This window comes from Ambystoma mexicanum, chromosome 7p (assembly GCF_040938575.1).
Source record: "Ambystoma mexicanum isolate Mex_15411 chromosome 7p, UKY_AmexF1_1, whole genome shotgun sequence".
Lineage (NCBI taxonomy): Eukaryota > Metazoa > Chordata > Amphibia > Caudata > Ambystomatidae > Ambystoma > Ambystoma mexicanum.
The window spans coordinates 263,065,195-263,090,163 of record NC_090939.1 but is presented as its reverse complement, the minus strand read 5'-3'; positions in this window follow the sequence as shown (position 1 = coordinate 263,090,163).

Genomic DNA, 24,969 nt, shown 5'->3' with positions numbered 1-24,969 from the left:
GCTAGGGTTATCCAGACATGGACCCCTTGCTCACTGTGTTCCGAAAGGCACAGCTCCACCTCACTGATGAGGCCTGACTAGGCTGAAACATGTGTCTGTGGATTGCTGTTAGTACTCTTGTTCAAAGGAGGATTGCCATAGTATTTCAGTGCTGGACTGCTCAAGTGGGTGGGACAAAGACTGATATGCAAATGAATATTCCTCCTTTGTGAAAGGTACAGTGAGCTAAAACATGTAGCTGCGGACCTCTTTTCCCATTCAAAGTTGCTTGTGAAGTTCAATTTCTTTGCCATGTCCACAGGGCTGCACAATTCTGTACATTAAGAGTATTTTGTGAGTGGCCCAGGTATCTGAAGTATTCTATATACCTGTGCTTCTATGTCACCAGGGTGGAAATAACAAAAGAAGGAAAACTGTACATGTCGTGGGGTTAGAGGGTCTGTGATCTGTGTTATCCTAAAACAGCTGGTGTTTTCAATTTGTGGGAAAGTTTGTTAGAAAAGAAAAGCATTTGGGCCAGGGAGTGAGGTGCCGTGACTTGTGATTTGGTACAAATATTCATTTTCATTTTAAACGGGTAGTGCCATCAAAAATGTTATTGTCTCAAAAGATGGGCCATCATCAAAAATATATATAAAAGATATTAATTAAGAAAGTTGCTATGTAAACTTTTGAGCAAACGAGCCTCAAAGTCACAGATTTAAAGCACTAGGAGGCATCCATTTTGTGAAATGGATGAATGTAATGATTTGTACATGGATTGTTTTCCTTTGGGAGTCCTTGTCTCACAAGCGTTGCGTGGCGTTCCAGGGAAGCTCGTGAGACAAGGGATCTACGGTTCAGAGGGAGATAGCAGCCGTTGCTGATGATGGCTATGGGTGGGCCGGCTTACAATAAAACTTAAGAGATTACTAAATGTCCTGCCTCTGACAATTACTTTACATTGGCGATGAGGTGTATTTTCATAGCGGGCCCGCCAAGTACTCCTGCAGTGCGTCTGTTGGTTCCATAGGAGACGGCTGGGATGGCAGCCACCCGGACACAGATCCACGTCGGCTGGCGGGCCAACAAGAAAGCCGCTCCGCCTTCTCCCCAGGCATAGCAGCGGCCAACAATAAGGTAGCGTCTGTCGCCACGGTTTATTTCCTGGCCGCAAGTGATTTCCCACTGATTTCCCACTGCCTCGTTTCCTAATCACTGCGTACCAAAAGGAAAGAAAGAACTGTTTTTGTTTCCTTCCCCGTATATACAGAAGAGGAGCTCCCACACGTTCAGGAACTTAATGGAGCAGAGAACTATCTGAAAACACAAGAGTGTTCCTGAACGGACTTAGTTGAAAAAATGATTTATATAGCTATCAGTAGTTAGTCAACTGGTAGCTTGAACAGCAGTTTATAACAGATTGTCAATAGGTATATCACCAGTCACAGTAACCATAAGGGAATGAAATAGGTACACTAATATGAAAAAATAAACTTTCTTTCGTTTTATTGTTTATGGCAAAAGGTATGCCAATTTGTTTCCTTCCCCAGCATAGCCCCACCCACAGGGACCGCCCCTCTGTGGAGGAAAAACCACGGCAATCACAAATACAACAACGGCTTTTCGCATTGAGTCTCCTGGGATCCCCCGGGTCGGGGAACCCAGGAGACTCAAAGTGAAAGCAGCTGCAGTCAGAAATACAACAACTTTGTATTTATAATTGCTGCACCTTTGCTTTTTGCCTTTCATTTTTACGTTTTCTGTGCTTCCCTTGTCTTGGGGAGCACAGAAAACATAAAATGAAAGTGAAGGCAGCCTCCTCAGCTCATGCAGCTCTGCTCTGGTTGCAGTAAGCAAAAGCTCACAATAGGGGGCTTTTGCTGCTTGTTTCGTGTTGCTAGTACAGAGCTTAACATGAGCTGAGAAGGCTGCCTGAAATGGCAAAATGGATGCTCCCATGTAAACGCTTTGAGCCTCGTTTGCTCAAAAGTCTGCATAGGAACTTCCATTAAAATTATGTTTAATGCATGTTTTGAATTCTATGACAAGACAGGAGGCTCGCATTATGCTTTAAATTCCTTTAATACTGCCATATCAGCACTTCAAAACATCAACTTTAACTTTATGTTTAGTTTTTCTTTGCATATCGTTAGGAAAACAAATCAATAAGTTAAAAGTTCAAAATTCCAACAAATTTAAGCTAGAGTTCAAGGGACCACGACTCCCATGATCCCGAGGCACTCTGTAGTCCTGGCTTCCATCTCTCCACCAATTAGTGCCTAGGTCGGGGTATAAGCACTCTCCCATCTCTTTCTTTTTGCTGCCATATTAGAGATAAGTCCTATATTTACTTGGTTCATGAATATGTTACTATTATAGCATGTTTCTTTCATGGTAAATGATTATATAGACTGTTTAACTGTGTCAGCGCCGCTATAATGATTTTGGATTACTTGAGCAGTGTATCTTAATGTTTCGTCGCGTTTCAAAACGTTGACGTGATTTATGTAAGGCGTGCATGCACGCAATACCAATTATACCTGTATTCCTCGTATCTCGCTCATCCGCGCAATTTAGTTTGGAGAGGCGGGGCTGAGCCGCGAGCAAAGCCGCTCTCTTAAAGCAGCCGCCCACTCTCCGTGTGTGTTACAAGTTGGCTCGCGTCTCCGCCGGCGAACACAAAGGGCTTTAGGACCCTAAGGTGCAGAAGCCTCTAAACCTTCCAGCATTCCTCCAGGGCTTTCTAACGCTCGTTCGCGCAGCAAAATATAGTGAAACTGAGCAGAAAGACGTGTTCTACAGATTGTGAGGAGTTTTGAAAAAAATATATATATATTTTATATACTTACCAGTGAACGTTGGCATTGTTTCACACAGAGCACAGCTAGAAAGGTGCAGAGCTCAGCTTACACTAACTCTTGCTACAGAGCCTGTATTATTAGCTGACTCTCCAGAAGTTAGCTATGCTAACACTAGACAATGGCTCAATCATCACACCCCAGAGAATCACAATCCACCACACCAGAGTGGAGTGAGCAAGAGTGGGAGGAAGAGCCCTCCTGGCAAGACACTGATCCGTCCCTCAGTTTCAAGAAGGTACTGGGAGATTTGCTGACACAAGTTGTCTCTCAAGGGGTGCAACCTTTGACACAAAGGTTGGATATGCTGGAGGCATACATGGCTGAGCAACAAGAACAGCTAGCAGCCAGGAAAAGACGGGCGGACAGCCCTGGAGAAGGGACGTCAGCTGGACACCCACAGAAAGGAGTTGATAAAAAGGGGTGTAAGAAGGCCCGAAAGAGCGCAGACTCTTTTATCCCCTCGGGCACAGATGAAAGGGTTAACTCTGTTCCCCAAAGTCACAGCGACCCAGTCACCAGATTGAAAGAAGCCTTTCTAGCAAAAATGGCAGATCGCCATAGCAGACCCCCTGCCCCAGGGGTGGACAATTCAGGGGATTATGAAGAAGGATATGCCCCCGACAACGAAGGTGGCGAAGAAGAGGATATTCCTCAGCCCATTCCACAGAATATTCCAGAGGAGGAAGACAACATAGTAGATATGTTTGACCCAGAAGCCATTAGGTACCCAAAGTCATCTGAATGGGTGCCCTCATCCAGAGTGGCGTTATATATGGCACAACATATTAGGAAGCCTCGGGACAGGGAAGTTCTATCCCGCATGCGGTCAGAATGTCCAAGGCCGGAGTTGCCTGGGAAGCTAGCGGATACGCCAGATCTGGACCCGAAGATGGTCACTTTTGTCACCAAATCTGCACAAGACATCAGAACAGGTGTTGATTGCGCGTGGAAAGGATGTCAGGACAAAGCCCTAGACTTGGCAGGACCGCTTGCTAAAATTATGGATTTAGTAGAGAAAGCGAAGGACACTGGTACCCCAGTAGATACTCAAGCTTTAGGTAATTGGGCACAAACGGCAGTATTCCCCCTGGGAAACGCCAACTGTGCCCTCTCCTCAGAGAGAAGAAGGGGCGTCCTCCTGAAGATCGACAGCAAGCTCAGCGACCTAGCCTCCTATGAGGCAGGTGAGGGCACCAAGGGTCTTCTTTTCGGGGAAGCCTTTGCAAAGGAAATGTCTCAGTTTGTTGGAACATACTCAGCGCTCGAAAAAGCCCAGAATTCCATAAGAAAGATATTTCCGGGACGTGTTTTTGCTCAGACATTTCAGAGGTTGCTTGTCCGTTCGGTTCAATTACCAAAGAAGACCTCAAGGCCCACGCGCACAATATTGGGAAGGCCGCCGACAGGACACCTTCTTCCCAGCCAGAGGGAGGCATCCAAGAGGCTCCTTCCGTCAGCCCAGTGCATCAGGCGGTGAGTACACCAAATGTACTGGAGGGAGAACTCTCCACTTTGTAAAAGAATAGCAAGCTTTATCAAGCGATGCTTGGGTTTTACAAGCTGTAGCGGGCCTTCAGGTAGATTTCATAGGCATTCCAAGGCAAGATAGGGAGCCTCCCCCCATCTGCATGCCGTAAGAGGAGAAAGCTCTTTTGCACAGCAAGTTAGAAAATGTGGTAATAAAGAATGCGATAGAGCGCAAAAACCTAAGTGGTCAAGGCTTTCTCAGCAACATGTTCCTAGTGCGCAGAGGAGAAAAGATCCGACCCGTCATAAATCTAAAAAACTAAAACAGCTGCCTAGAGTACAACCATTTCAAGATGGAGGGCATACACCTCCTGCGAGACCTATTGCGTTCAGGGGATTGGCTAGCACGCCTAGATCTGAAAGACGCATATCTTACGATTCCGATAGCGACAGCATTGCAGAAGTATCTTCGGTTCCGATGGCAAGGAGAGATTTGCCGCTTTACGTGCCTTCCGTTCGGTCTGGCGTCAGCCCCTTGGGCTTTCACAAAAGTGATGAAGCCAGTAGCCGCAGCTATCAGGGAGATAGGTATTCATATGATCATCTACCTGGATGATATCCTGGTGATGGGATCCAGCAAGGAGATGCTCACGAAAGATGTAGTGGATTTTCAAGTTCCTGTCCTCTTTGGGGTTCTTAGTGAATTTAGAAAAATCTCAGCTAGTGCCAGTTCAGAAAGTGGAATTTTTAGGCTTCACCATAGATACTGTGAAGGTGATTCTGGTGCTCCCAGGACACAAAGTAAGAGCGATAAAGAAGGAGCTCAGGACAGTGATAGCAAAGCGAACTATTTAATTTCGGAATCTTGCCAGAGTAGTGGGTCTCCTAGCAGCCTCCATACAAGCCATTTTCCCAGGACCGTTGCATTATCGAGCATTACAGAGGCTCAAAATCAAGCATCTGCGCGAAGGCTTAGGATACCATCAGCTAGTGAACCTGGATCAGGAAGCCATTACAGAACTGCAGTGGTGGCTGGAGAATATGGAGGCCTGGAACGGACGAGCGATTTTTGGAGACGTTCCGGAGCTGATCATAGAATCAGACGCAAGCAGGTCAGGTTGGGGACCCAGGTGTGAGCAGATTCAGATGGGAGAAAAATGCTCTGACGAAGAATTGAGCTGGCACATAAATTGCCTAGAGCTTCTAGCATGCTCCTTCTCAGTTAGAGCGATAAGATTCTACGTATTGCTCAAGATGGACAACATCTCAGCTGTCCGCTACATCAACAAGTTAGGGTGCACGAAATCCAAAATGCTGGCAGAACTAGCGAAGGATTTCTGGCATTATTGCCTCCAGAACAATATTGCAGTGACCGCAGAGTACCTTTCCAGGAGTCAGAGCTGTATAACAGACTGGAACTCTCGATATCTTGTAGACTCCAGCAATTGGAAGCTGCACCCTCGGATTTTCAAACGCTTGCAAGAGCTATGGGGACCTCTAGATATAGATCTATTTGCGTCCAGACTGAATGCGCAAACACAGAAATACTACAGCTGGAGGATAGACCCGGGAGCAGCGGGTACGGACTGCTTTCTACATCCGTGGAACGGGGCAGTTCACTCTGCCTTCCCGCCATTCATAATGATCACAAGAGCCCTCGCGAAAGTCTGCAGGGACAAAGCCGAAGTGGTGATGTTGCTACCTTGTTGGAAAGCGCAGGCCTGGTTTCCAGTAGCGATTGAACTTTAGACAGATTTTCCGAGGATAGTTCCGAATCACCTGGGCCTTCTACTCGACCTGACCGATCGAGTCCATCCATTGATAGAAGCGGGCACCTTGCAGTTGATTGCCTGCAGGGTTTCAGGAGAAGATGGCAGTTGCCGGGAATTTCAGATCTCGCTGCAGACTGTATCCGAGATTCCTGGGCACCTTCCACCGTTAGGAGCTATAGCACCGCATGGAACAGTTGGACATGGTGGTGTACAGAAGACGGTTTGGATCCCGTTTCAGCACCTCTAGTGCAGAACCTCAATTTCTAATCTTGGAGGTTTCAGGAAGGTTGCGCCTACAGAACGATAGGAGTTTACAGATCGGTGATTTCAGCAGGGCACGACAAGGTGGAAGATAGTGCACTTGGGGAGCATCCGGCAGTTCTGCGGCTCCTCAAAGGCATTAAATTGAGAAGACCGGCAGAACCCAAGTACGCAGTTTTATGGGATATCAGAGACGTTTTTTCACCTATTGTCCATGTGTGCCCGGAGAATGAGTCCTTATCCCGTTCACAATTATCAGGGAAATGAGCTATGCTTCTATGTCTAGTAGCCTGCGGGAGAGTATCGGACGTGAAGGCATTAGAGATTGATAGAAAGATATTTTATCCAGAAGGAGTAGCGTTTACTATCTCCAAAAGAATAAAAACCGACTCCAGAGTAATTTCCTACCCGTACTTTACGGAGAATAAGACATTATGTGTAGCACAGTGCATTAAAGATTACAAAGCAGCAACAGCCCAGCTTAGACCGCACGGCGTAACCCAGTTGCTTATAGCGCGTAGGAAGCCCACCATGCGGTAGCAACAGCATCCATTGCTACATGGGTAAGAGAGGTGAAGCAATGGGCAAGGATAGACCTATCCCCATTTGGCGCACATTCTGCTAGGGGAGCGATGGCTTCTAGAGCATTTGCGACAGGAGTTTCTCTGCAAGACATTATGAAATCAGCAGATTGGTCCTCTGAGTCTACCTTTAAGACGTTTTATTTCAAGCCAATATCTGATATACCGAATGGAGTGATAGCAAGCTTTGAACAAGCATAATGCGAGCCTCCTGTCTTGTTATAGAATAAAGATTGCCCACGCTAATAGCTCAGGAAAGTCTTTATTCTATTAAAGACAAGGAGGCGAGCGCCAGCTGCGGATCAGTTCAGACCTTATGGATTGTGGTGAGCATATACTGGACTCGCTATGGATCTAGAACTCTAATGGCAAAGAAAGAGGAATGGACCTAGAGGGGAGGGTGCTTATACCCCGACCTAGGCACTGATTGGTGGAGAGATGGAGGCCAGGACTACAGAGGGCCTACGGATCATGGGAGTCGTGGTCACTTGAACTCTAGTTTAAATTTGTTGGAATTTTAAACTTTTATCTTATTGATTTGTTTTCCTAACGACGTGCAAAGAAAAACTAAACATAAAGTTAAAGTTGATGTTTTTAAGTGCTGATATGGCAGTATTAAAGGAAGTTAAAGCATAATGCTCACCTCCTTGTCTTTAATAGAATGAAGACTTTCCTGAGCTATTAGCGGGGGAAATATTTATTATTGCCCATCTTTTGGGACAATAATATTTTTGAGCGCACTATTCCTTTAATTAATATACATATATTCTTTCTGCACACCAGTGTGATTCTTGGCGTATCTATGGCACAGGGGTGAGGGTTCTACGTGGTATGATATGGTTGATAGGCAGGGCTAGATTGAATTACAGAAAAAGGTATATTACGCGAGCTATCAAGTAGTAATAGCAAAGTGTGTACTCTGTAGGACAAGTATCCAGTGATATTAACGAAAACGTTTTATTTGAGGCATTTTTTACCGAAACAAATTTACCGAAAAAATACTGATAAAAAAATATATATATATATATATGACTGTCAATAAAAACCACCTAAAATGTGGTGCTCCATAATGTATGGCTTAATCTGACGCGTTTCGCGGTTACCTCACTGCTTGTTCTATTTATATTTCACTAACAAAAAACGTTGTTAAAGGGACGTTATGGTTAAATTGCACTACTAAAAAATCTGTGAAATTCAATGAAAAAACGTTGTTACAGGAACGTTATGGTTACAGGTAAAACCGAGAAAAAAAAATGAAATTTGACAGTTATGGTAAGCTAGGCAACCATAACTCGTGCCACCAGTGTGCACTGCAAGGACTAACACCCATGAAATCAAAGATGCCATCACAAATCTCCTTCATGACATTGCATGAGTGGCTCCCTCTGTTTTCTTCACTACCATAAGTAGGGCAGGTGCTTTTCTTCACTAACAGTCAGGAACAAACAATTCAAAAGGTTCTATATTTGTGTACGGCACCCTTCTGTTATGTTCTTACACTACTTTCCTCACGGTTCACTTACACCATATGATACATATGCATATAGGGGAAAAGGAAAGCATAAAACACAGCAGTGGTTTCTGTGCATGGAGATAATCAGTTATGTTATGAACAGTTTCTGCTAATACTGGTCCTTTTTAGCTTACTTTAATATCCCTGGTATTTAGTCATGTTTGTATGCATTGTGGTGTCTTTATGGTTTCTGTGTAGTAGTGCAATTATGTAGTTATAAAGGAAATGGTAGGTACTTCTTACATGTTTCACAGTACCCAAAACTCTAAAACGAATGCATTCATGATTTCACTGTGTAACATGGAAAGATTTTGAAGGTTGCATGTCCATGAGGCATGGTGCAGATAATGGCTACGTTTGCACATGAGTACCTTCATGTACAGTGAAGAAGTGTGTAATACAATGGTGTGTATAGCAATGCATTCCTCCATGACCTACTTCTCTCATGATAGTTCTTCCATTATTCTTTGATAGTTTTCTCCCACCATTACAATAACAATCCCTTGTGGAGGCTTCCTATTAAAACTAAATGCACATGTGATGTCACCAGTGATGTCATGAATGAGATTTGCGATGACATCTTTGATGTCATGGGTGTTAGACCTTGGAGTGCACACAGTTTTTTTTCCCTCAGTTTTACCTGTAAACATAACGTTCCTGTAACAACGTTTTTAGTTGGTGAATTTCATAGGTTGTTAGTAGGGCACTTTAAGCATAACGTTGCTTTAGGGTTGTTTTTTCAGTAAAGGGAAAATGTTTTTAGTAACATATGTAGACTTCACCTGGTTGGCGTGTGAGCAATTACACGACAAGTATCCCTAGGACTCCATTGGTGGCCGCATCTCTGCGTCTTCAAATGCACTTTTAAGTAGTTGTGGAAGCGCACGTGTTTACGTTCCACACCTAGACCCATGCATAGATCATGCACTGTATGCTGATAACATCGCCCCTGTCGCCAGCCCTATGTATTCATGCAGTAGGCTACTACATATGGAGGGTAATTCATAGAATTTGGCGCGCAAGTGGTAAACGCGGGTGGCGCACAGAGGGCGCGTGTGGCAGTCTGCGCCAGCCGCATCCGCCAAAACCCATTTCTACGCACAGCGATTCATGGATTTCAACATGCATAACCAGCCATGGCGCAGAGCGGCGCAGCGACCCTGCAGCAGTACCAGTAACGCCCCCAACCCTGCCCCGTGCGCCAAAAACATTGCACAAATCCCCTACATGGCACAAAGGCCAGTGGACCAGCATACAGCCCCCCAACCACGAAAATGCGTGGAAAACACCCTGCGCACCCCTCGGAATACACGTACCTCGCTCGCGCTATCGAAACGCGTGTAAAAGTCCACATGCACCCCTCGGAATACACGTATCCTGCTCGCGCCAGCGAAAACGCATGGAAAACTCCCTGCGCACCCCTCAGAATGCGCGTATCCCGCTTGCGCTATCGAAAACACGTGTAAAAGTCCACACGCACCCCTCGGAATACACGTAGCCCGCTCGCGCTATTGAAAACACGTGTAAAAGTCCACGAGCACCCCTCGGAATACACGTACCCCGCTCGCGCCAGCACGAAATCGCATGGAAAACTCGCTGCGCACTCCTCGGAATATGCGCACCCCGCTCGTGCTATCGAAAACGCATGTAAAAGTCCACTCACACCCATCGGAATACACATGGCCAGCCCGCGCTATCGAAAACATGTGTAAAACTCCCTGTGCACCCCTCGGAATACGCGTACCCTGCTCGCACCAGAAAATACGTGTGGAAAACTCCCCGCGCACCCTTCGGAATACACGTACCCTGCTCGCGACAGTGAAAACGTGTGGAAAAGTCCACGCGCACCCCCGGAATACACGTACTGCATCCCACGAAGAGCACATACAGTCCGATGGAAACCCACGTGGGACTTTCAACCCGTGGTGAGGGAAACGCCCATGCATGTTACGTCACAGATGCGCTTACGCGCTAAGGGCCTTTCCTCGAGTTACACGCTGACGTGTTGTTTTTTCACGTGCCAAATCACTCCGTATCAAGCTGGCCATGCGACAACACACGGAAGACCACGCTCCTGCCCAGAAGGCCGAATTACTGCCCCCCAGAGCCCTGACCAGCCCCCCATGAGCCATCTGCTGCTGCCTGCCTGCTGCCACCGTGCCCTGCCATTTGGTGCCTACACATCTGCCATCTGCATGGGTCCAGTTGCAGTGACCACCCCTACTGGAACAGAAGACTCCCGACTGAAGTACCATCACTCCACAGCCCAGCCCCAGGACCCAGTTGCCCACCCACACCTGCCTCGGGGGTTGCCATGTCCGACACAACACCTTCCGGCAAAAGTGGCAACCCCCAGCCAGAGAGGCAGAGGGCTACCAGCTTCAGTGAAAAGGAAGTTGGTATCCTGGTGGAGCAAGTTCTGGGGCACTATGATGCCCACTTCACACCATCGTGCGCCAACAAGGAAGGACGGAAGAGGATCTGGAAGGACATAGTGGGTGCCATCAACGCAGAGGAGGTGGCACCCCTCAACATCAAACACGTCCAGAAGCGCTGGGAGGACTACAAGTCCAGGACCCTCAAGAAGGCCTGGTGCCTCTTGGAAGCAGTGGATGCAGTGGGGCGCCGGGGCCAGCTTACCACCCAGCAGATTAGGGTCCTGGAGCGCATTTGCCCAGTGCTTCACCACCAGATCCTCAGGATGCAGGCCCATCTGGAGTCGAGCAGTAAGTGGCCATGCACTCATGTTTAAAGAAGGGCATGTTGCAGTGTGCTGGTAGTTAGCTACTTGGCTGCATGTGTGACATGGGTCATGTTCGGATGTGTGTGTGCAGGGACATGATAGTGCCGCATGTGAGTTCAGTCAGGCGTGACCCACATAGATGGTGTATGTGTTACAATGCATCATGCTGAGCAGAATGCGGAACGCACACATGTATGCATGCCTGTGTCTGTAATTTGACATGTTTGGGGTGTGAGAGATGTGTGCTGCTGTCATGGACATGCATGATGTACATGTCCGTGTGTCTGAGTAGTGTGTGCGCCATGGATGCATGGCACATGTCCGTGACGATGTGTTCATTCACTGATACAGCCTAGTCATCCTTGTATCCACTGTATCTGGAGGTATACCGGGCCAAATGCATGACCCTCCGGTGATGTGTGTGCATGTGACCAGCATGTCCCATGGTGCATGGGAGAATCAGCCCACCATTGGATGCAACTGCAGTGCCTTGGACTTGGATGCCAATGTATGTTGCATGTGCCATGCCTGTTCCTGCATGTGTGTTGCCTGCACTGACCCATGTTTTGTGGAGGGACATGGTGGAAGTGACGTTTGACAGTGCCACTCATGTGCCATTGATTTGTGTCTAGGGGACTATAGTTCAGTACCCTGATGCTTGTGTTCAATGTCTCCCTTTACACAGCGGCGAGTGAAGAAGAGGGTGGAGACGGCGCTGTGGAGGAAAGCGGCAGGGATGTCTTCACCAGCCAGCGACGCAAGGCACAGTCACCCTCCCAGGAAATACATTCATTCGGGAGCGAGGGGACTGGTGCTGCGTCTACCACTACGGCTGCAGCGGAAGGGTCGGATGAGCCCCCACAGGGGTTTGCAACGGCGGAAGACAGTGCAGAGCCATCCGGGTTGGTGGTGGGTATAGAGGAGGAGGAGGCCGCTACAGAACCGCACATTGGGCCTGGTGGGGGTGGTACCACTGGTGCAAGTGGTGCAGTCCAGGGGCAGGAGACAGCACAGATCGCTGCGGAGGTGCCTGTGCATGTCTCTGTCCCTGACACTGTGACTGCATCACCATGCAACAGCAGGGATGCCCAATCCCAGGCATGTCTGCAGGTAGGGGGGAGGTCCACGTCATCTGGCACTCCTCTACCTGCAGACGAGGGGACCCGTGACCAGATGGAGTCCATCCTGATTGGTGTCGCGTTGCGCACACGTGACATTTGTGATGACGTGCGTGCTTCCTGGGGGGACCACACACGTCATCACGAAGAGCTGTGTGCCAACGTGGCTCAGTTCGGAGGGTCCATGGTCAGAGGTTTCGTCCATGTGTCGGCCAGTCTTGCGGCCCTCTCCTCCTCTGTGCACACCATATGCCAGTCGTTCTCCGTGCCGTCTTCCGGCCCAGATGCCACCAGGGCCCCCTGTGGATCTGCCCCAACCAATGGAGCCAGCCTGGTGGAGATCCTATCCCTCCCACAGTCGGGAGTCGGAGGTCCAGCAGGGGTGGACCCCCCACCAACTGGACCCCAGCGGATGGAGGATGTGCCAGCATCATTGGGCAGGGCACGTGCACAACGGTGTCGGTGGATTCCATCATCCCGGATGCCGTTGTGGTGGCAGAGGCAGTTGCGTCTGAGGCAGCGGCAGGCTCAGCGTGGGAGGCATCTTGGCTCGGGGCCATCAACATCACAGGGGCAGGCATTGGCCGCAGGGCAGGAGGACCCTGGATTGGGAGTGTCTTCCGTGTGGCAGCGGTTGGGTCAGCGGATAGATGCGGAGCGGCGGCAGGCGGAGGAGGCATGGGTCACTATGGTCAGGGTGGAGAACTCCATGAACATGGCATTGAGGCGGGCTGAGTGCCTCGAGGCAACTCGCAGGGAGGTGGAACAGGCCATGACTGCATCCCTGCAAGACCTCGAGGCCAGGCCTGGGGGTGCGCAGGGAGTTTTGCACGCGATTTGGCAGTGTGGGCCCTCCCGGGTGTGCCCTTTCCCCCTTCCCCATGCCCATCCACCCTGACCATGCCCTGCAGGTAGCCCACATGGCACCATGCACTTGTGAGCCCCAACACATGTCCTCCCCACCAGGGACAGGCACCTGCAAGCAGGCCCCGACTCATGTCCCCCCAGCCACCCACCCAAGACGTGAACCTGCCAGCAGGCCCCGTATCATGTCCCCTAGCGGCTGACAGGCACCTGCCAGCAGGCCCAGACTCATGTCCCCCACCCACCCACCAGTGACGAGCACCTGCCGGCAGGCCCCGACTGATGTCCGCCAACAACCCACACACCCACCCACCAGTGACGGGCACCTGCCCACCAAACAACATGTCCTAACAAAACAGACCCATGTCCCTAATGCCAACTCTTAACCCCCTTTGCCCCCCAGTACAAGCACTGTGCCCACTCCCAAATTACCCATGCCATGACAGTCTTAAAAAAACCACCATGCCCATGCATGAATGCACAACGGAGCCACACAGTGGCAACACATGACTGAGACAATGTTCATTGAGACATGCACAAAACCAATGATAGAACACAACACCAATCATGAAGTTAGCAAATATGTATTAAAAACATAACGAAGTAACATAGAGGATATAAAACTAGAAAATCTATATACAATGACAGATATTACCAAAAAAAATGTTAATCCAATGAATAAAAAAAAATATACGACATGTTGAATAAAAAAGTGGTCCATTTCCAATGTCAATAAGAAACAAATAATCCAAATAAAAGAAAACCATTGATCCATGGGAAAATTGAAAAAGAAAGTATGCACAAGTCTTCAACTATATACAATGGAATTCCAAATGGTCCATGATCCACAAACAAAAGGAAACCTACAAAAAAGTCCTATGAAGAAAAAACTAGATACATGAAGTGGAGCGATGTCCATTAACTCCAAAATAAAAGAAAAAACAAAGGAAATCTAACACTAATGAACTATGTACAATGGCGGCGGGCAAGTCCTACAGCTCACTCGTTGATGATCCGGGCCAGGGCATCATCGAACTCTATGTTGATGTCCCGGAGGCGGGACGCTTCCCTGGCCTCGAGGTCTCGCAGGGATGCAATCATGGCCTGTTCCAACTCCCTACGAGTTGCCTCGAGGCACTCAGCCTGCCTCAATGACCTACGCATAGAGTTCTCCGCCCTGACCATAGTGAGCCGATCTATCCACTGGCCCAACCGCTGCCACACGGAAGACACTCCCAATCCAGGGTCCTCCTGCCCTCTGGCCGATGCCTGCCCCTCCGATGTTGAAGGCCCTGAGCCATCATGGCTCCCACCCTGAGCCTGCTACTGCCGTGCATGTGCCCTGCTGGTCGATGCCTGCACGTCCTCCTCTTTCTGGGGTCCAGTTGTTGGGGTGGCCACCCTTGCTGGACCTCCGACTCCCAACTGTGGCAGGGATGTGTCCTCCACCAGTCTGGCCGCTGGTTCATGGTCAGCTCCACAGGGTGCCCAGGTGATACTTGGGCAGGAAGATGGCACGGAGGACGACTGGCGCATAGGGGGTTAAGTTGAGGAGGGGGTTGCTAGAAGATCCAGCACACGGAGGAACCCACCCTGGGTGACCTGTCCTAGTAGGCCGACGCGGTCAATGAGGTATTCGAAATGACGTGCATTGTCCTCACAACAACCCTGCACGTCATCCCGAATACCACGTTGACGCAACGCCACCGCAGCTAGGACAGGCTCAACCCGGTCCCGGATTGCCACGTCCGTAGGGAGAGGAAGGTCAGTTGGTGTTCGCGCATCCCCTCCCTGAAAACGGGTCTGGACGAAGGCATCCCTGCTGGTGCGGGATGATGCAGTCACAGGATCGGGGACAGGGTTACACACAGGCACCTCCGCGGCGGCCTGTGCTGCCTCCTGTCCCTGCCCCTGGACTGCACCACTAGCACCAGTGGAAGCCCCCCTCCAGGCCCTGTGCGTGGGCCTTCCACGGCCTCCTCCTCAACCAAACTCCCCACCAACCTGGATGACTCGGTGCCATCTTCCTCCATAGGCCCCTGTGGGGGCTCGGCTGCCCCTAATGCTGCCGAGGAGTCCATCTCCAGCCTCCTCCTCTTGGACCTTCCCTCGACAGCTGCGGCCAGGGATGCAGCACCAGACTCCTCACTCCCAGAAGAGATGACAACATGGGAGGAGAGCTGGGCCTTGCAATTCCGGCAGGCGGTGGGATCCCTGCCTCTGTGCTCCACAGCACCGTCTCCGCCCTCTTCATCCGTCGACGCTGCAGACAGGGAGAGACAGAACACAAGCATCAGGGCACTGTACAATGGTCGGATACACATGTCAAAGTTGCACATGAGTGGCAGTGTCAAACTTCACAGATGCCATCACACTCCCCAACACTCATATCATTTGAACCCACACGCATGCAGAATTTGGCAGGAATCGTGCAGCAGGCAGCAGCATCCATACGCACACAACAGCATGAACATCCGAAGGTTGGCATGACGTCACAAGCAACATGGGGAGTGCCGAACACATACACACGCGCCAATAGACAGACATGCATCTGTACATATCCACCACCTGTCACAGTGCAATCATCGGCAACTATGTCACATCTGCCAATGGAGTTCAGACATGTCTGTGTCACATGCATCCATGGCGAATCACAGTTGCACACATGTCAAACACACACACGCACATGTATGCCATGCATGTACATGAAGGTGGAACCAGCATCCATGTGTCACACCCCAAACATGCCATAGTACATACACAGAAATGTTAACATGTGTGCACCCCCACATGCATTTGTGCATCATGCATTTGAACTCATACACCATTGATGTGCATCACACATGACAGGACTCACATGCAGCACGGTCATGTCCCTGCATATACACATCCATACATGGGCCTTTTCAGACATATGTCCAAGCTGTGTACTCCTGGCACACCCCAACATGCACTGAGTCCAATAAGTACGAATGGACACTTACCGCTCGACTCCGGACTGCTCTGCCTCCCGAGGATCTGGCGGTGAAGCGATGGGCGTATACGTTCCAGGACCCTCATGTTATCGGTGGTGAGGTGGACCCGGCGCCTCACTGCACCCACTGCTTCCAAGAGACGTCGGGCCTTCCTGAGGGTCTTGGACCTGAAGTCCTACCAGCACTTCCGGATGTTTTGTATGTCGCGGACTGCCACCCCCTCCACATTGATAGCAGCCACGATGTCCTTTCAGACCCCCTCACGTCCATCCTTTTTGGCGCGTCTTCTTCTGTAGAGGGCATCATAATGCCCCAGGACTTGCTCCACCAGGATACCAACTTCTGCGGCACTGAAGCTGGTAGCCCTCTGCCTCTCTGGCTGGGGGTTGCCAGTGGTGTCTGATGGTATTTCCCCTGACATGGCAACCCCGAGGCAGGTGTGGGTGAGCAACTGGGTCCTGGGGCCGGGCTGTGGAGTGATGGAACTTCAGTCAGGAGTCTTCTGTTCCAGCAGGGGTGGTCACAGCAACTGGACATCTGCAGATGGCTGACGTGTAGGCACCAAATTGCAGGGCACGTGGCCAGCAGGCAGGCAGCAGCAGATGGCAGGTGGGAGTCTGCTCGGGGCAGGAAAATGGCCTTCTGTGCAGGAGCGTGGTCTTCCATGTGTTGTCACATGGCCAGATTGATACGGAGTGATTTGGCACGTGAAAAAACAGCACGTCAGCGTGTAATTCAAGGAAAGGCCCTTAGCGCGTAAGCACATATGTGACATGATACGCGCGGGTGTTTCCCTCGTCACGGGTGCATGGTGATTCAGCACGTGCAAAACAATTACGTCCGTGTGTGGATGCGTGTAATTCGAGGAAAGGCCCTTAGCATGTAAGTGACGTTACGCGCGCGGATGTTTCCTCACTACGGGTTAAAGGTGAGCACGGGCCAGCAAAACACTGTATGTGCTGTTCTTGGAGACTGACGCGTGTGTTTACTCTGCTGGAATCACACGCGATGACTTCACAGCGTCTGAAGTCCATACCTCTTCTTTTGGTGGGGTGTTGCCTACGCGCACAAGCGCGTGTGTTTATGTTTTTTTTTCACGCAAGGCATGCGGTGAGTTGCATACGCTTTTTTCCCACTGTGGTTCCACCTGTGCATGCGTACCGTTTAGAGGTCATAGTAGCCCGCGTGTTCCATGCGTACGTGTTTTTTGTGTTCCTGTTACGCTCACCTGACTCCCACGGAGGCGCAGGCCTGGTTTGGAATGCTGTTGCTTCTTCTATGGTGAAGCGCAGGACTCGGAAGATGGACTGGACCGGTCCTTCAAATCTGGCTTGTCTGGCTCGCAGAAATATCCTTCTGTGTGTGAAAGGGGATGTTAATAATCTGCGGGATAATGTGTAGCCTCCCACTCCCTTCACACCCTCAACGAAACCCTTCTGCGATTTCCCTTAAAGTCTCACCTTAGGTTCAGAAAAGACAAGCTCTCCATCCTGCTTCTGATGTAGGGACGTGTTGCAATCCAGTTACTTCACTGGATCTTGAATTGCAGAAAGTTCAGGTTTGCTTGACCTTCCCGGTAAAGTACCGCAAGGATTCAGTTCGTAAGTAGAAGACCAAAATAATGATTGTCCGTTGTCTCTTTTTCAGGTGCAGAACGTAGATTCCGAGATGAGAAATGGAACCGACGAAGGAACTCAGGTGAGTTTTTTGATGAGAGGTTCCCCTTGTGTCCACGCATTAATGCGCTAATGCTAGTTTCTCTTTCCCCATAGGGGCCGGGGTACGGAATGCCGGGGAAAAGGCACCGACCTGAGGTGAGAGGTGCAATCCCTGTAGGTATCAGGTAAGTCTTCAATGAGCGTTAGGTAATGTCTTTTCATTCGCTCATTAGCGCAGATGTCTCTTTTTTCCCCTTAGGGGCCGGGTCCGGAAATGCCAGGATGCGGCAAAGACCCGAAATGAAGTGGGAATTACCCAACAGGTAAGTCTTAAAATGGAAATTAAGCTTTCCTTATTCCCTTCTCTCTCTCACCTTTTGTTCTTGTCTTTTTCTCCCTAGGCGCTGGGATGCGTCTGCGAATCCGGATGATCGCTGCTGAACATGGAGGCGCCCTGTAAAGGTGAGTGAAATGCGGCGCTGCAGCGATCGATGCAATGTGCTTTTAAATAAATGTCTTCCTTTTCAGGATCGTCGGCGAGATGTCTCCGGGATGCGGATTTAGCAGGTAAGGACTCTTCTTTCACCTATTCGCTTCTTTTCTCCCTTTGCAGATGTTCGAGGATGCTGGCAGGCATGGCAGAAGTCAGGATGCAGGAGCAGACACGGTGAGCGTCCAGCTGCTAGAGGCAGAACAACGCGAAGCGTGAGTTGCTGCTCGGGCGTGGCTTAAATAGCCTTTAAAGTAGTTCCAGGTATGTATCCTTCCTCTCAGGTATGTATTCTTCCCCTGGCCACACCCGTGTGGTTAAGTAGTCCCAAAGATAAAGTAGTCCCATTCAGGCCTCTAGAAGGCCTGGATGTTGCAGCATGGTCTGCATCAGGTAGGTTTACACCAATCACTTTAAACACTAGTCATTCTTTATGAGCCTGGCACCTATGGCACCAGGACTGTGGTCCAATATGAGCCTGGTGCCAAAAGCGCCAGGACTGAGTCCAAAGGGCCCCTACTTGAGCCCGCTGAGACTTCCCTCGGAGACATGGTACCCGCCTCTGGGTAGCTGGGCCTGGTTTGTCTTCTTGGAGGTAGGCATCATGACAGTTCATGGGTGCCACACCGTATTGCTGGAGGTAAAATTCACGGATATATATATTTTTTTTGTATTTTTTTCTTTTATTTGAGGGGTGCCTGAGCGTTGCGTGAACCGTCATTTTTCACCAGGGGTCACAGACAGCCTTGCAGGGGCACTGGGGTACCTATTCCATCAAGTACCCTGCCCCCTTCTAGCCAATTGTCCAGGACAATTGTTGAGTGAATCTCCCATAGCCCATTTTCCATCGGTGCCATGGTTGGGAGGCCACCAAAGGCCAGGGCTGGACGTGGTCCGGCGCGTGGGCGCGGATGCCCAGCCATGTGCTGGTGCAGACATGCCACCACCCCCTGTGGTTCCTGGTGATGCAGTTGTTGCATCACAACCTGGCACCCATATCCCACCGGGGGTGGTAGCTGCAGGTGAAGCTATGGACACCTTCACCCGGGCTCTGGGTCAGACAGCGCATGTTGCGTTGTGTGACAAGGACTCCCAGGGCGATTTCCATCTTGTCCGGAGGTTGGGCTCATGTGCGTCCACTGTGGCTGTGACTGCGGCACACATATCTGAGGCAGTTATGACATCTGCTGCCCCAAGCAGCTGGGTGGTGGTAACTGCATGTGCAGATGCTGCCAACACTACTCCGGCAGAGACTCAGACCCAAGCCAGACCTTCTGTCCTCATACCAACACCCACTGCCTTGGTCCAGTCCACCAGCGCCACTGCCCCCACCGATCAGGGCCACATTGCCCCCTCATGGTCAGTACCACCGTCCAAAAGGAGGAAGCGTGCTCCTGCACAAGAGGATGGGACCCCAGACACGGCTATGGCCTCCGGCACGTCAAGGAAGAAGCCTTTCTGCAATCAGGAACTGGACTTCCTTGTGGACTACGTGTCGGAACACCAACGCAATATTCTTTTGGGCCGACAGTGCCATACAACGCATCACCAGCGTTGGGTCCACTGGCAGCATGTTGCGGATGGTGTGACATCCATTGGATTCCAGGTGCGCACAGCTCAGGACTGCTACAAGCGCTGGAATGACCTCAGACGCTAGCTAAGCAAAAACGTGCCTCCAATTACACCATGTCTCTGGTGACTGGTGGTGGGCCACCACCAGAAGAGGATGAACTCACTCAGCATGAGGAGATCGCTTCAGAGTTCATCCCGGAAGAACAAATCCATGGAGTGGGAGAGAGGATGGATTATGATGCATCATCTGGTGAGTATTGATGCGTGTAACTCAATGACATGTGTGTTTGGCATGTGTGACCCACCCAGCTACAAGTTGGCTCCTTCCTCCCTCACCACCTGTGTTGCTCACCAGGGGTCTGACCTCTCGGCTCCAATTCATGGAGAGCAAGTGGCAGCTCTTGACTACTGCATTATCATTTTTTTGTACAAGTTCCGGTGCTGTGCTGATGACAACCAACTCATTTCCTGGCTGCCCTTGGCCACCTCTTGTCCCTCCCTTATTTCTGATAGCCTCATTGCCATTTGCTTTTGGTGTACTACCAATGGTCTCTGTCGGAATGCCAGCAAGATTGGCATCCTCCTCATCGATACACCTTTGCCATCCTTTGCCATCAATCTCTGGCCCGCCCTACTTGGCCCTCCGCCTGCCTCCACCTGCAAGGCCAAGAACCTCAGGGTCACCTTTGACTCAACACATCCCTTTTACACACACATTTGTGACGTATCTTGAGATGGATAAACTTCTTGCTCCACCTCCTCAAGGGTACTGTGCCTTTCCTAACATTCTCCTACATGCTCACAGTCTGTCAAGCTCTGGTTTACTCAAGGTTGGGGTACTGTGACAGTCTCTTTCAATGTTCGACCTTCCTCCACCCTCCAGCCTCCACCACTAATCCAGTATTGGACTGCAAGACTTGTCCTTGGCCTCAAGCCCTGGGATCCTATCTTTCCAGCTCTGTGACCCCTTCATTGGCTACCAGTGGATGCAAGGATGTTACTTCAGACCCTCTGCATTGTGCACAAGGTTTTTTTGGGACTGGGTAGAAAATACCATCAACAATCCCTCTACCAATTCCTCCCCTCTTGAGTCCTTTGCTCCTCTACCACCCTCTCCCTCAAGGTCAGTTGTTAATTGAATGAATAAGGTAGGAGCAGATCTGTGTGTACAGCTGGGAGCTCACTTTTGAACAGCCAACTGGCCACGTTGAATCTTGAGGAGAGATATATCTGCTTCTGGAAGCGCCTCAACACCTTCCTATTTGCTCCTGCATTAGCCCCTCTTCTACCCAGCTGAACAGTTTCCTCTGTTGGCACTGTGCCCCTGCACACACACTGTCTTTCGGATCAGGTACCTGCTCACCCTGCCTCCCTGCTGCACTGCCTACAGGCCTCCCATATCAATGAGTCCAGTGCGTGTCCCCATACAGTCCAGCACTCTTTGTCTGCACTCATCAGATTTGCCCTGTCCAAATCATCCTGAACTTGCCACTTGCTGGTTGCACTATCACTTTTTGAATGGACATTCTATCATTGGACTTTATTTTCCTTCTTTGGTCTCCTCTGTTTGGCACGTTACCCTTCTCCCCCTTCTTGGGTCTTCAACCCTTTATACCTTCTCCATGCACTAGCGTGTTCTGTATGTCACTATACCCAGTATGATAGTTGTTTTTAATTCCTTTTCTCCCTTGTTCCCCTCCCTTTGCTTGTTTGCGCTCTGAGCCACTTGCATACGATTGCAATTTTGATGAGATGTCACATCATGTCATACACATCCTTTGTCCTTGGTGCAGTGTGGCTCACTCTGAGTGTGCTGATGGCAGTGGCTCCCCATGCACATATGTGCAGGATCATGTTACATGTGCATTCCATGTATGCCCCTAGATGTCCTTGACACCTGCTCATTGTTGTATTTGTCCATGATGATCCAAGTGTCATCTCATTTGGACAGCCATGTCATGCTCACTGTAGGTCTGTGTGTCATCACGCACGACCTTAGGCTGTGCACATCTGTATCATGGCCATTGCTCCCCCAGTTACAGGCCCAAGACCACTTTTCAACTGGTGTTGTCTTCTACATGCATGGATGTACTATGGATGGTTCCTCACCTCTCCTCCATCATGTCCACTTCTCATCGGTTGTAGTGACATTTGACTGACGAAATCCAATAAACGCATGCCAACACTGTCTGGCAATGCACAGTTCTGCGTGGAACATGTCATTTGCATGCAGTGCCTCCCTGCTATTGGCCAGAGGGCGGGTGTTTCACGGAAACCATGCTACCTGGTTCATGCCATTTGCACATGATGGCTGCAATTGCCGTTACACTGCCATAATGTTTGAATATTTTCATCACTACGTACGTCTTGATGTTGTCAGTTGAGGGGCTACACATGCACTGCAATGCACACACCCACTCCTGTGCCAAGTTAAGCCCTTCAACGTGCAATCATGATGGTGCATTGTGATGTTGACCTGACATGTATGTACCCATGTCCCTCCTCTCACATTATGGAAATGCACTAGTGTAGGTGCCTCCTATGACACATGTACTATGCATAGTTGATTGTATTTGAGTGCTGCACATGAACATGCATGTTACATGTATCACATTTTGCACACATCCTTTTCTGCTTTTGGGATGGCCCTGCATTGCAATGCCACTGGATGCATGTTGGGGTTTGAGTTGCCTGCGACATGGCTGTTTCAATATTTGGCTGTCAATGTTGTGAACTGTATGTGTGTGGTATGTGCTACTAACATACATGTTCTTGTTTCTTTTCTTTATGTTGCAGGTGATGACGCACTGGCGGCAGAGCATGGTGGTCAGTTTACATGACCAACCAAGCACCAGTGGTGGTCGTGGGATGGCAGCCCACGAGAACCCACAGGTGCTCCAGGCCATCGTGTCCAGAGCTGACTCTGAGTCAGGTTCTGATGTATCCTCTGACCACTATGTTGAGCCGGATCTGCATCATGACATGTCATTGCCGGTAGGTGATGCTGTGTTGGAGGGTCTTCTGTCTGCAACACCTGCAGTAGGGGGCCAGGCAGGGTTGGAATGTCCGCCTGTGGTGGTTACGGGTGCACGGTCACACTCGACAACAGTTGGCCATGTTCCTGGGGCATCAGGTCCCTGCAGCCGTGGACGGCACCAACCCAGCAAGGACCACAGCTCCTCCGGCCCAGCAGGTGTGGTGTCTGGCAACGCGGTGGCCGTATGCCACCGGCGTCAACTGAGTGGGAGCGTTCCATGATTGCCATAGCAGAGCAACAGGAGGGAGCAGTTGAGATGATTGCTCAAGGTATGGAAAGTGTGGCCCATTCCATCTTCCCCTCTGTAAGGCAAATGGTGCTCCATCAGCGGGCTACGCAGTCCACGTGCCGCTCACTCAGGCTCGGCATGGCGGCATATGACAGGGCATGCCGGGCTGAAAAGGTGGCTCTGCGTGAAACACTTAATGCTCAAGCAGAGGTACACCGTGATGCCCTGAGGGTGGAACAACAAGCCCCCCGATCTACTCTGCTGACCTCATGATGGATCAGAGTAGGCGGACAGAAGACAGGATGGTACAGCTTGAAAGAACCATCTCGGCTGAACTCCATGCAAGCGGGAGTCACTCCGTTTGTCATGTGAGGCCATGCAAGCAGAACTCCGTCTCACACGTCAGTCCCTGCAGGAGGAAGCACGTGTGACACATGAGGTAATGCATGCTGACCTCAGTCTCATTGCCCGCCAGGACCCGGCTTACCAGACCCGCATACTTGCTGCCATTGAGGGGCAAGGCGCGGCTAGGCGTGGTGTGTCAACTGCACCACGTCCACCTTCTGATTCAGATCCCGAGGGTGACGATGACAACCTATCTCCCACATAGGTCGGGCCGTGAAGGAGCTGAGCCCAGTGAGTTTTTTTTTTACCTCGACATCTACACATGTGGGTGTTGAGGTGCACCCTGTACCTCCCCCCTCCTGGGTGCTCCCCATCCCCCCGGGTCATATATGGCCATTTTAGATTTTCTTTTTACCTCAAATTTGTAATTTTTTTCCAGCAGTTTTTTTTCTAAAAATATTTTTGATTTTTCATCCAAATTGTATGGTTTTTGGTAAGTATGTTATCTTTTTATTTTCATTTTATATTTTTTTCTGTTATTTAGTTGTTCTTTTTCAATGATTTCACTTTGCTTTTTATTTGTTTCTTTTCTGGTTTTCTTCAATTTTATTGATTTTGCTTGTCTTTCTTTCATTACTCTTTTCATTTTTTTATTTCAATTGATTATTTGATTTAATTTGCATTTTCTTTAGAATTCTTTTTTTTTCAATTTTATTTTGTCTATTGTGCATACATGTGACAGTGTGCAGCTTTGTGGCATCGGAAGGCATCCACTGTGTGTTCAAACTGGGCCCATTCAGGCTTGTCTTGTGTATGTGTTTTGCTTGGGGTCCTGACACATATGGTACTCCTGCTTCCCTTTTCAATGGGCTCGCAAGGATGGCTCGGTGTAACAGCATATCACGCATGGGCATTGGGCTTCCGTCATATCTGTGGCCAGCCTGCAGTTCTACTTGTGTGTACACCCCAGTGGGTATTCCAGAAGGTTTCTCCAATGCATGTCTGCACTTCACTTTGGTGAGTATTATGCTGACTGTACATTTCATCATGTTGCTTGAGATGTTTGTTATGTATTGACTGTCTATGTTGATGCACTTCCTGCTGTAGCTGGTACCATGCACCCTTTGGCTGCATACAGCACACTGATGGTGGGAGGGGTCATGTGCTGAGAATGTTGAATTGGGACAGTTTCCCCACAGTGATTTTGATATGCCACACGAAGGCTGCATGCTGAGTTACCCCTGTCACCACGCATTTCAACAACCACCCATTCCTTGCTAGCACCACTTTGGACATTTCCCAGCCCTGGCTGGTGTTTGGATGTGACATCTGAGTTATGACTACATTGTTCGGGATTTAAATTTCCTGTTTGTGTCCTGGACCTGCTCCCCCCTCCCACTGTTTGCACTTGGCCCTTGGGACAATCCGGCCAACCAAGTCGCTTGAGCCTGCCACCACTACCAAAAGCCCACAAAGGTGGCCCTGTCTAGACCTGTCCACA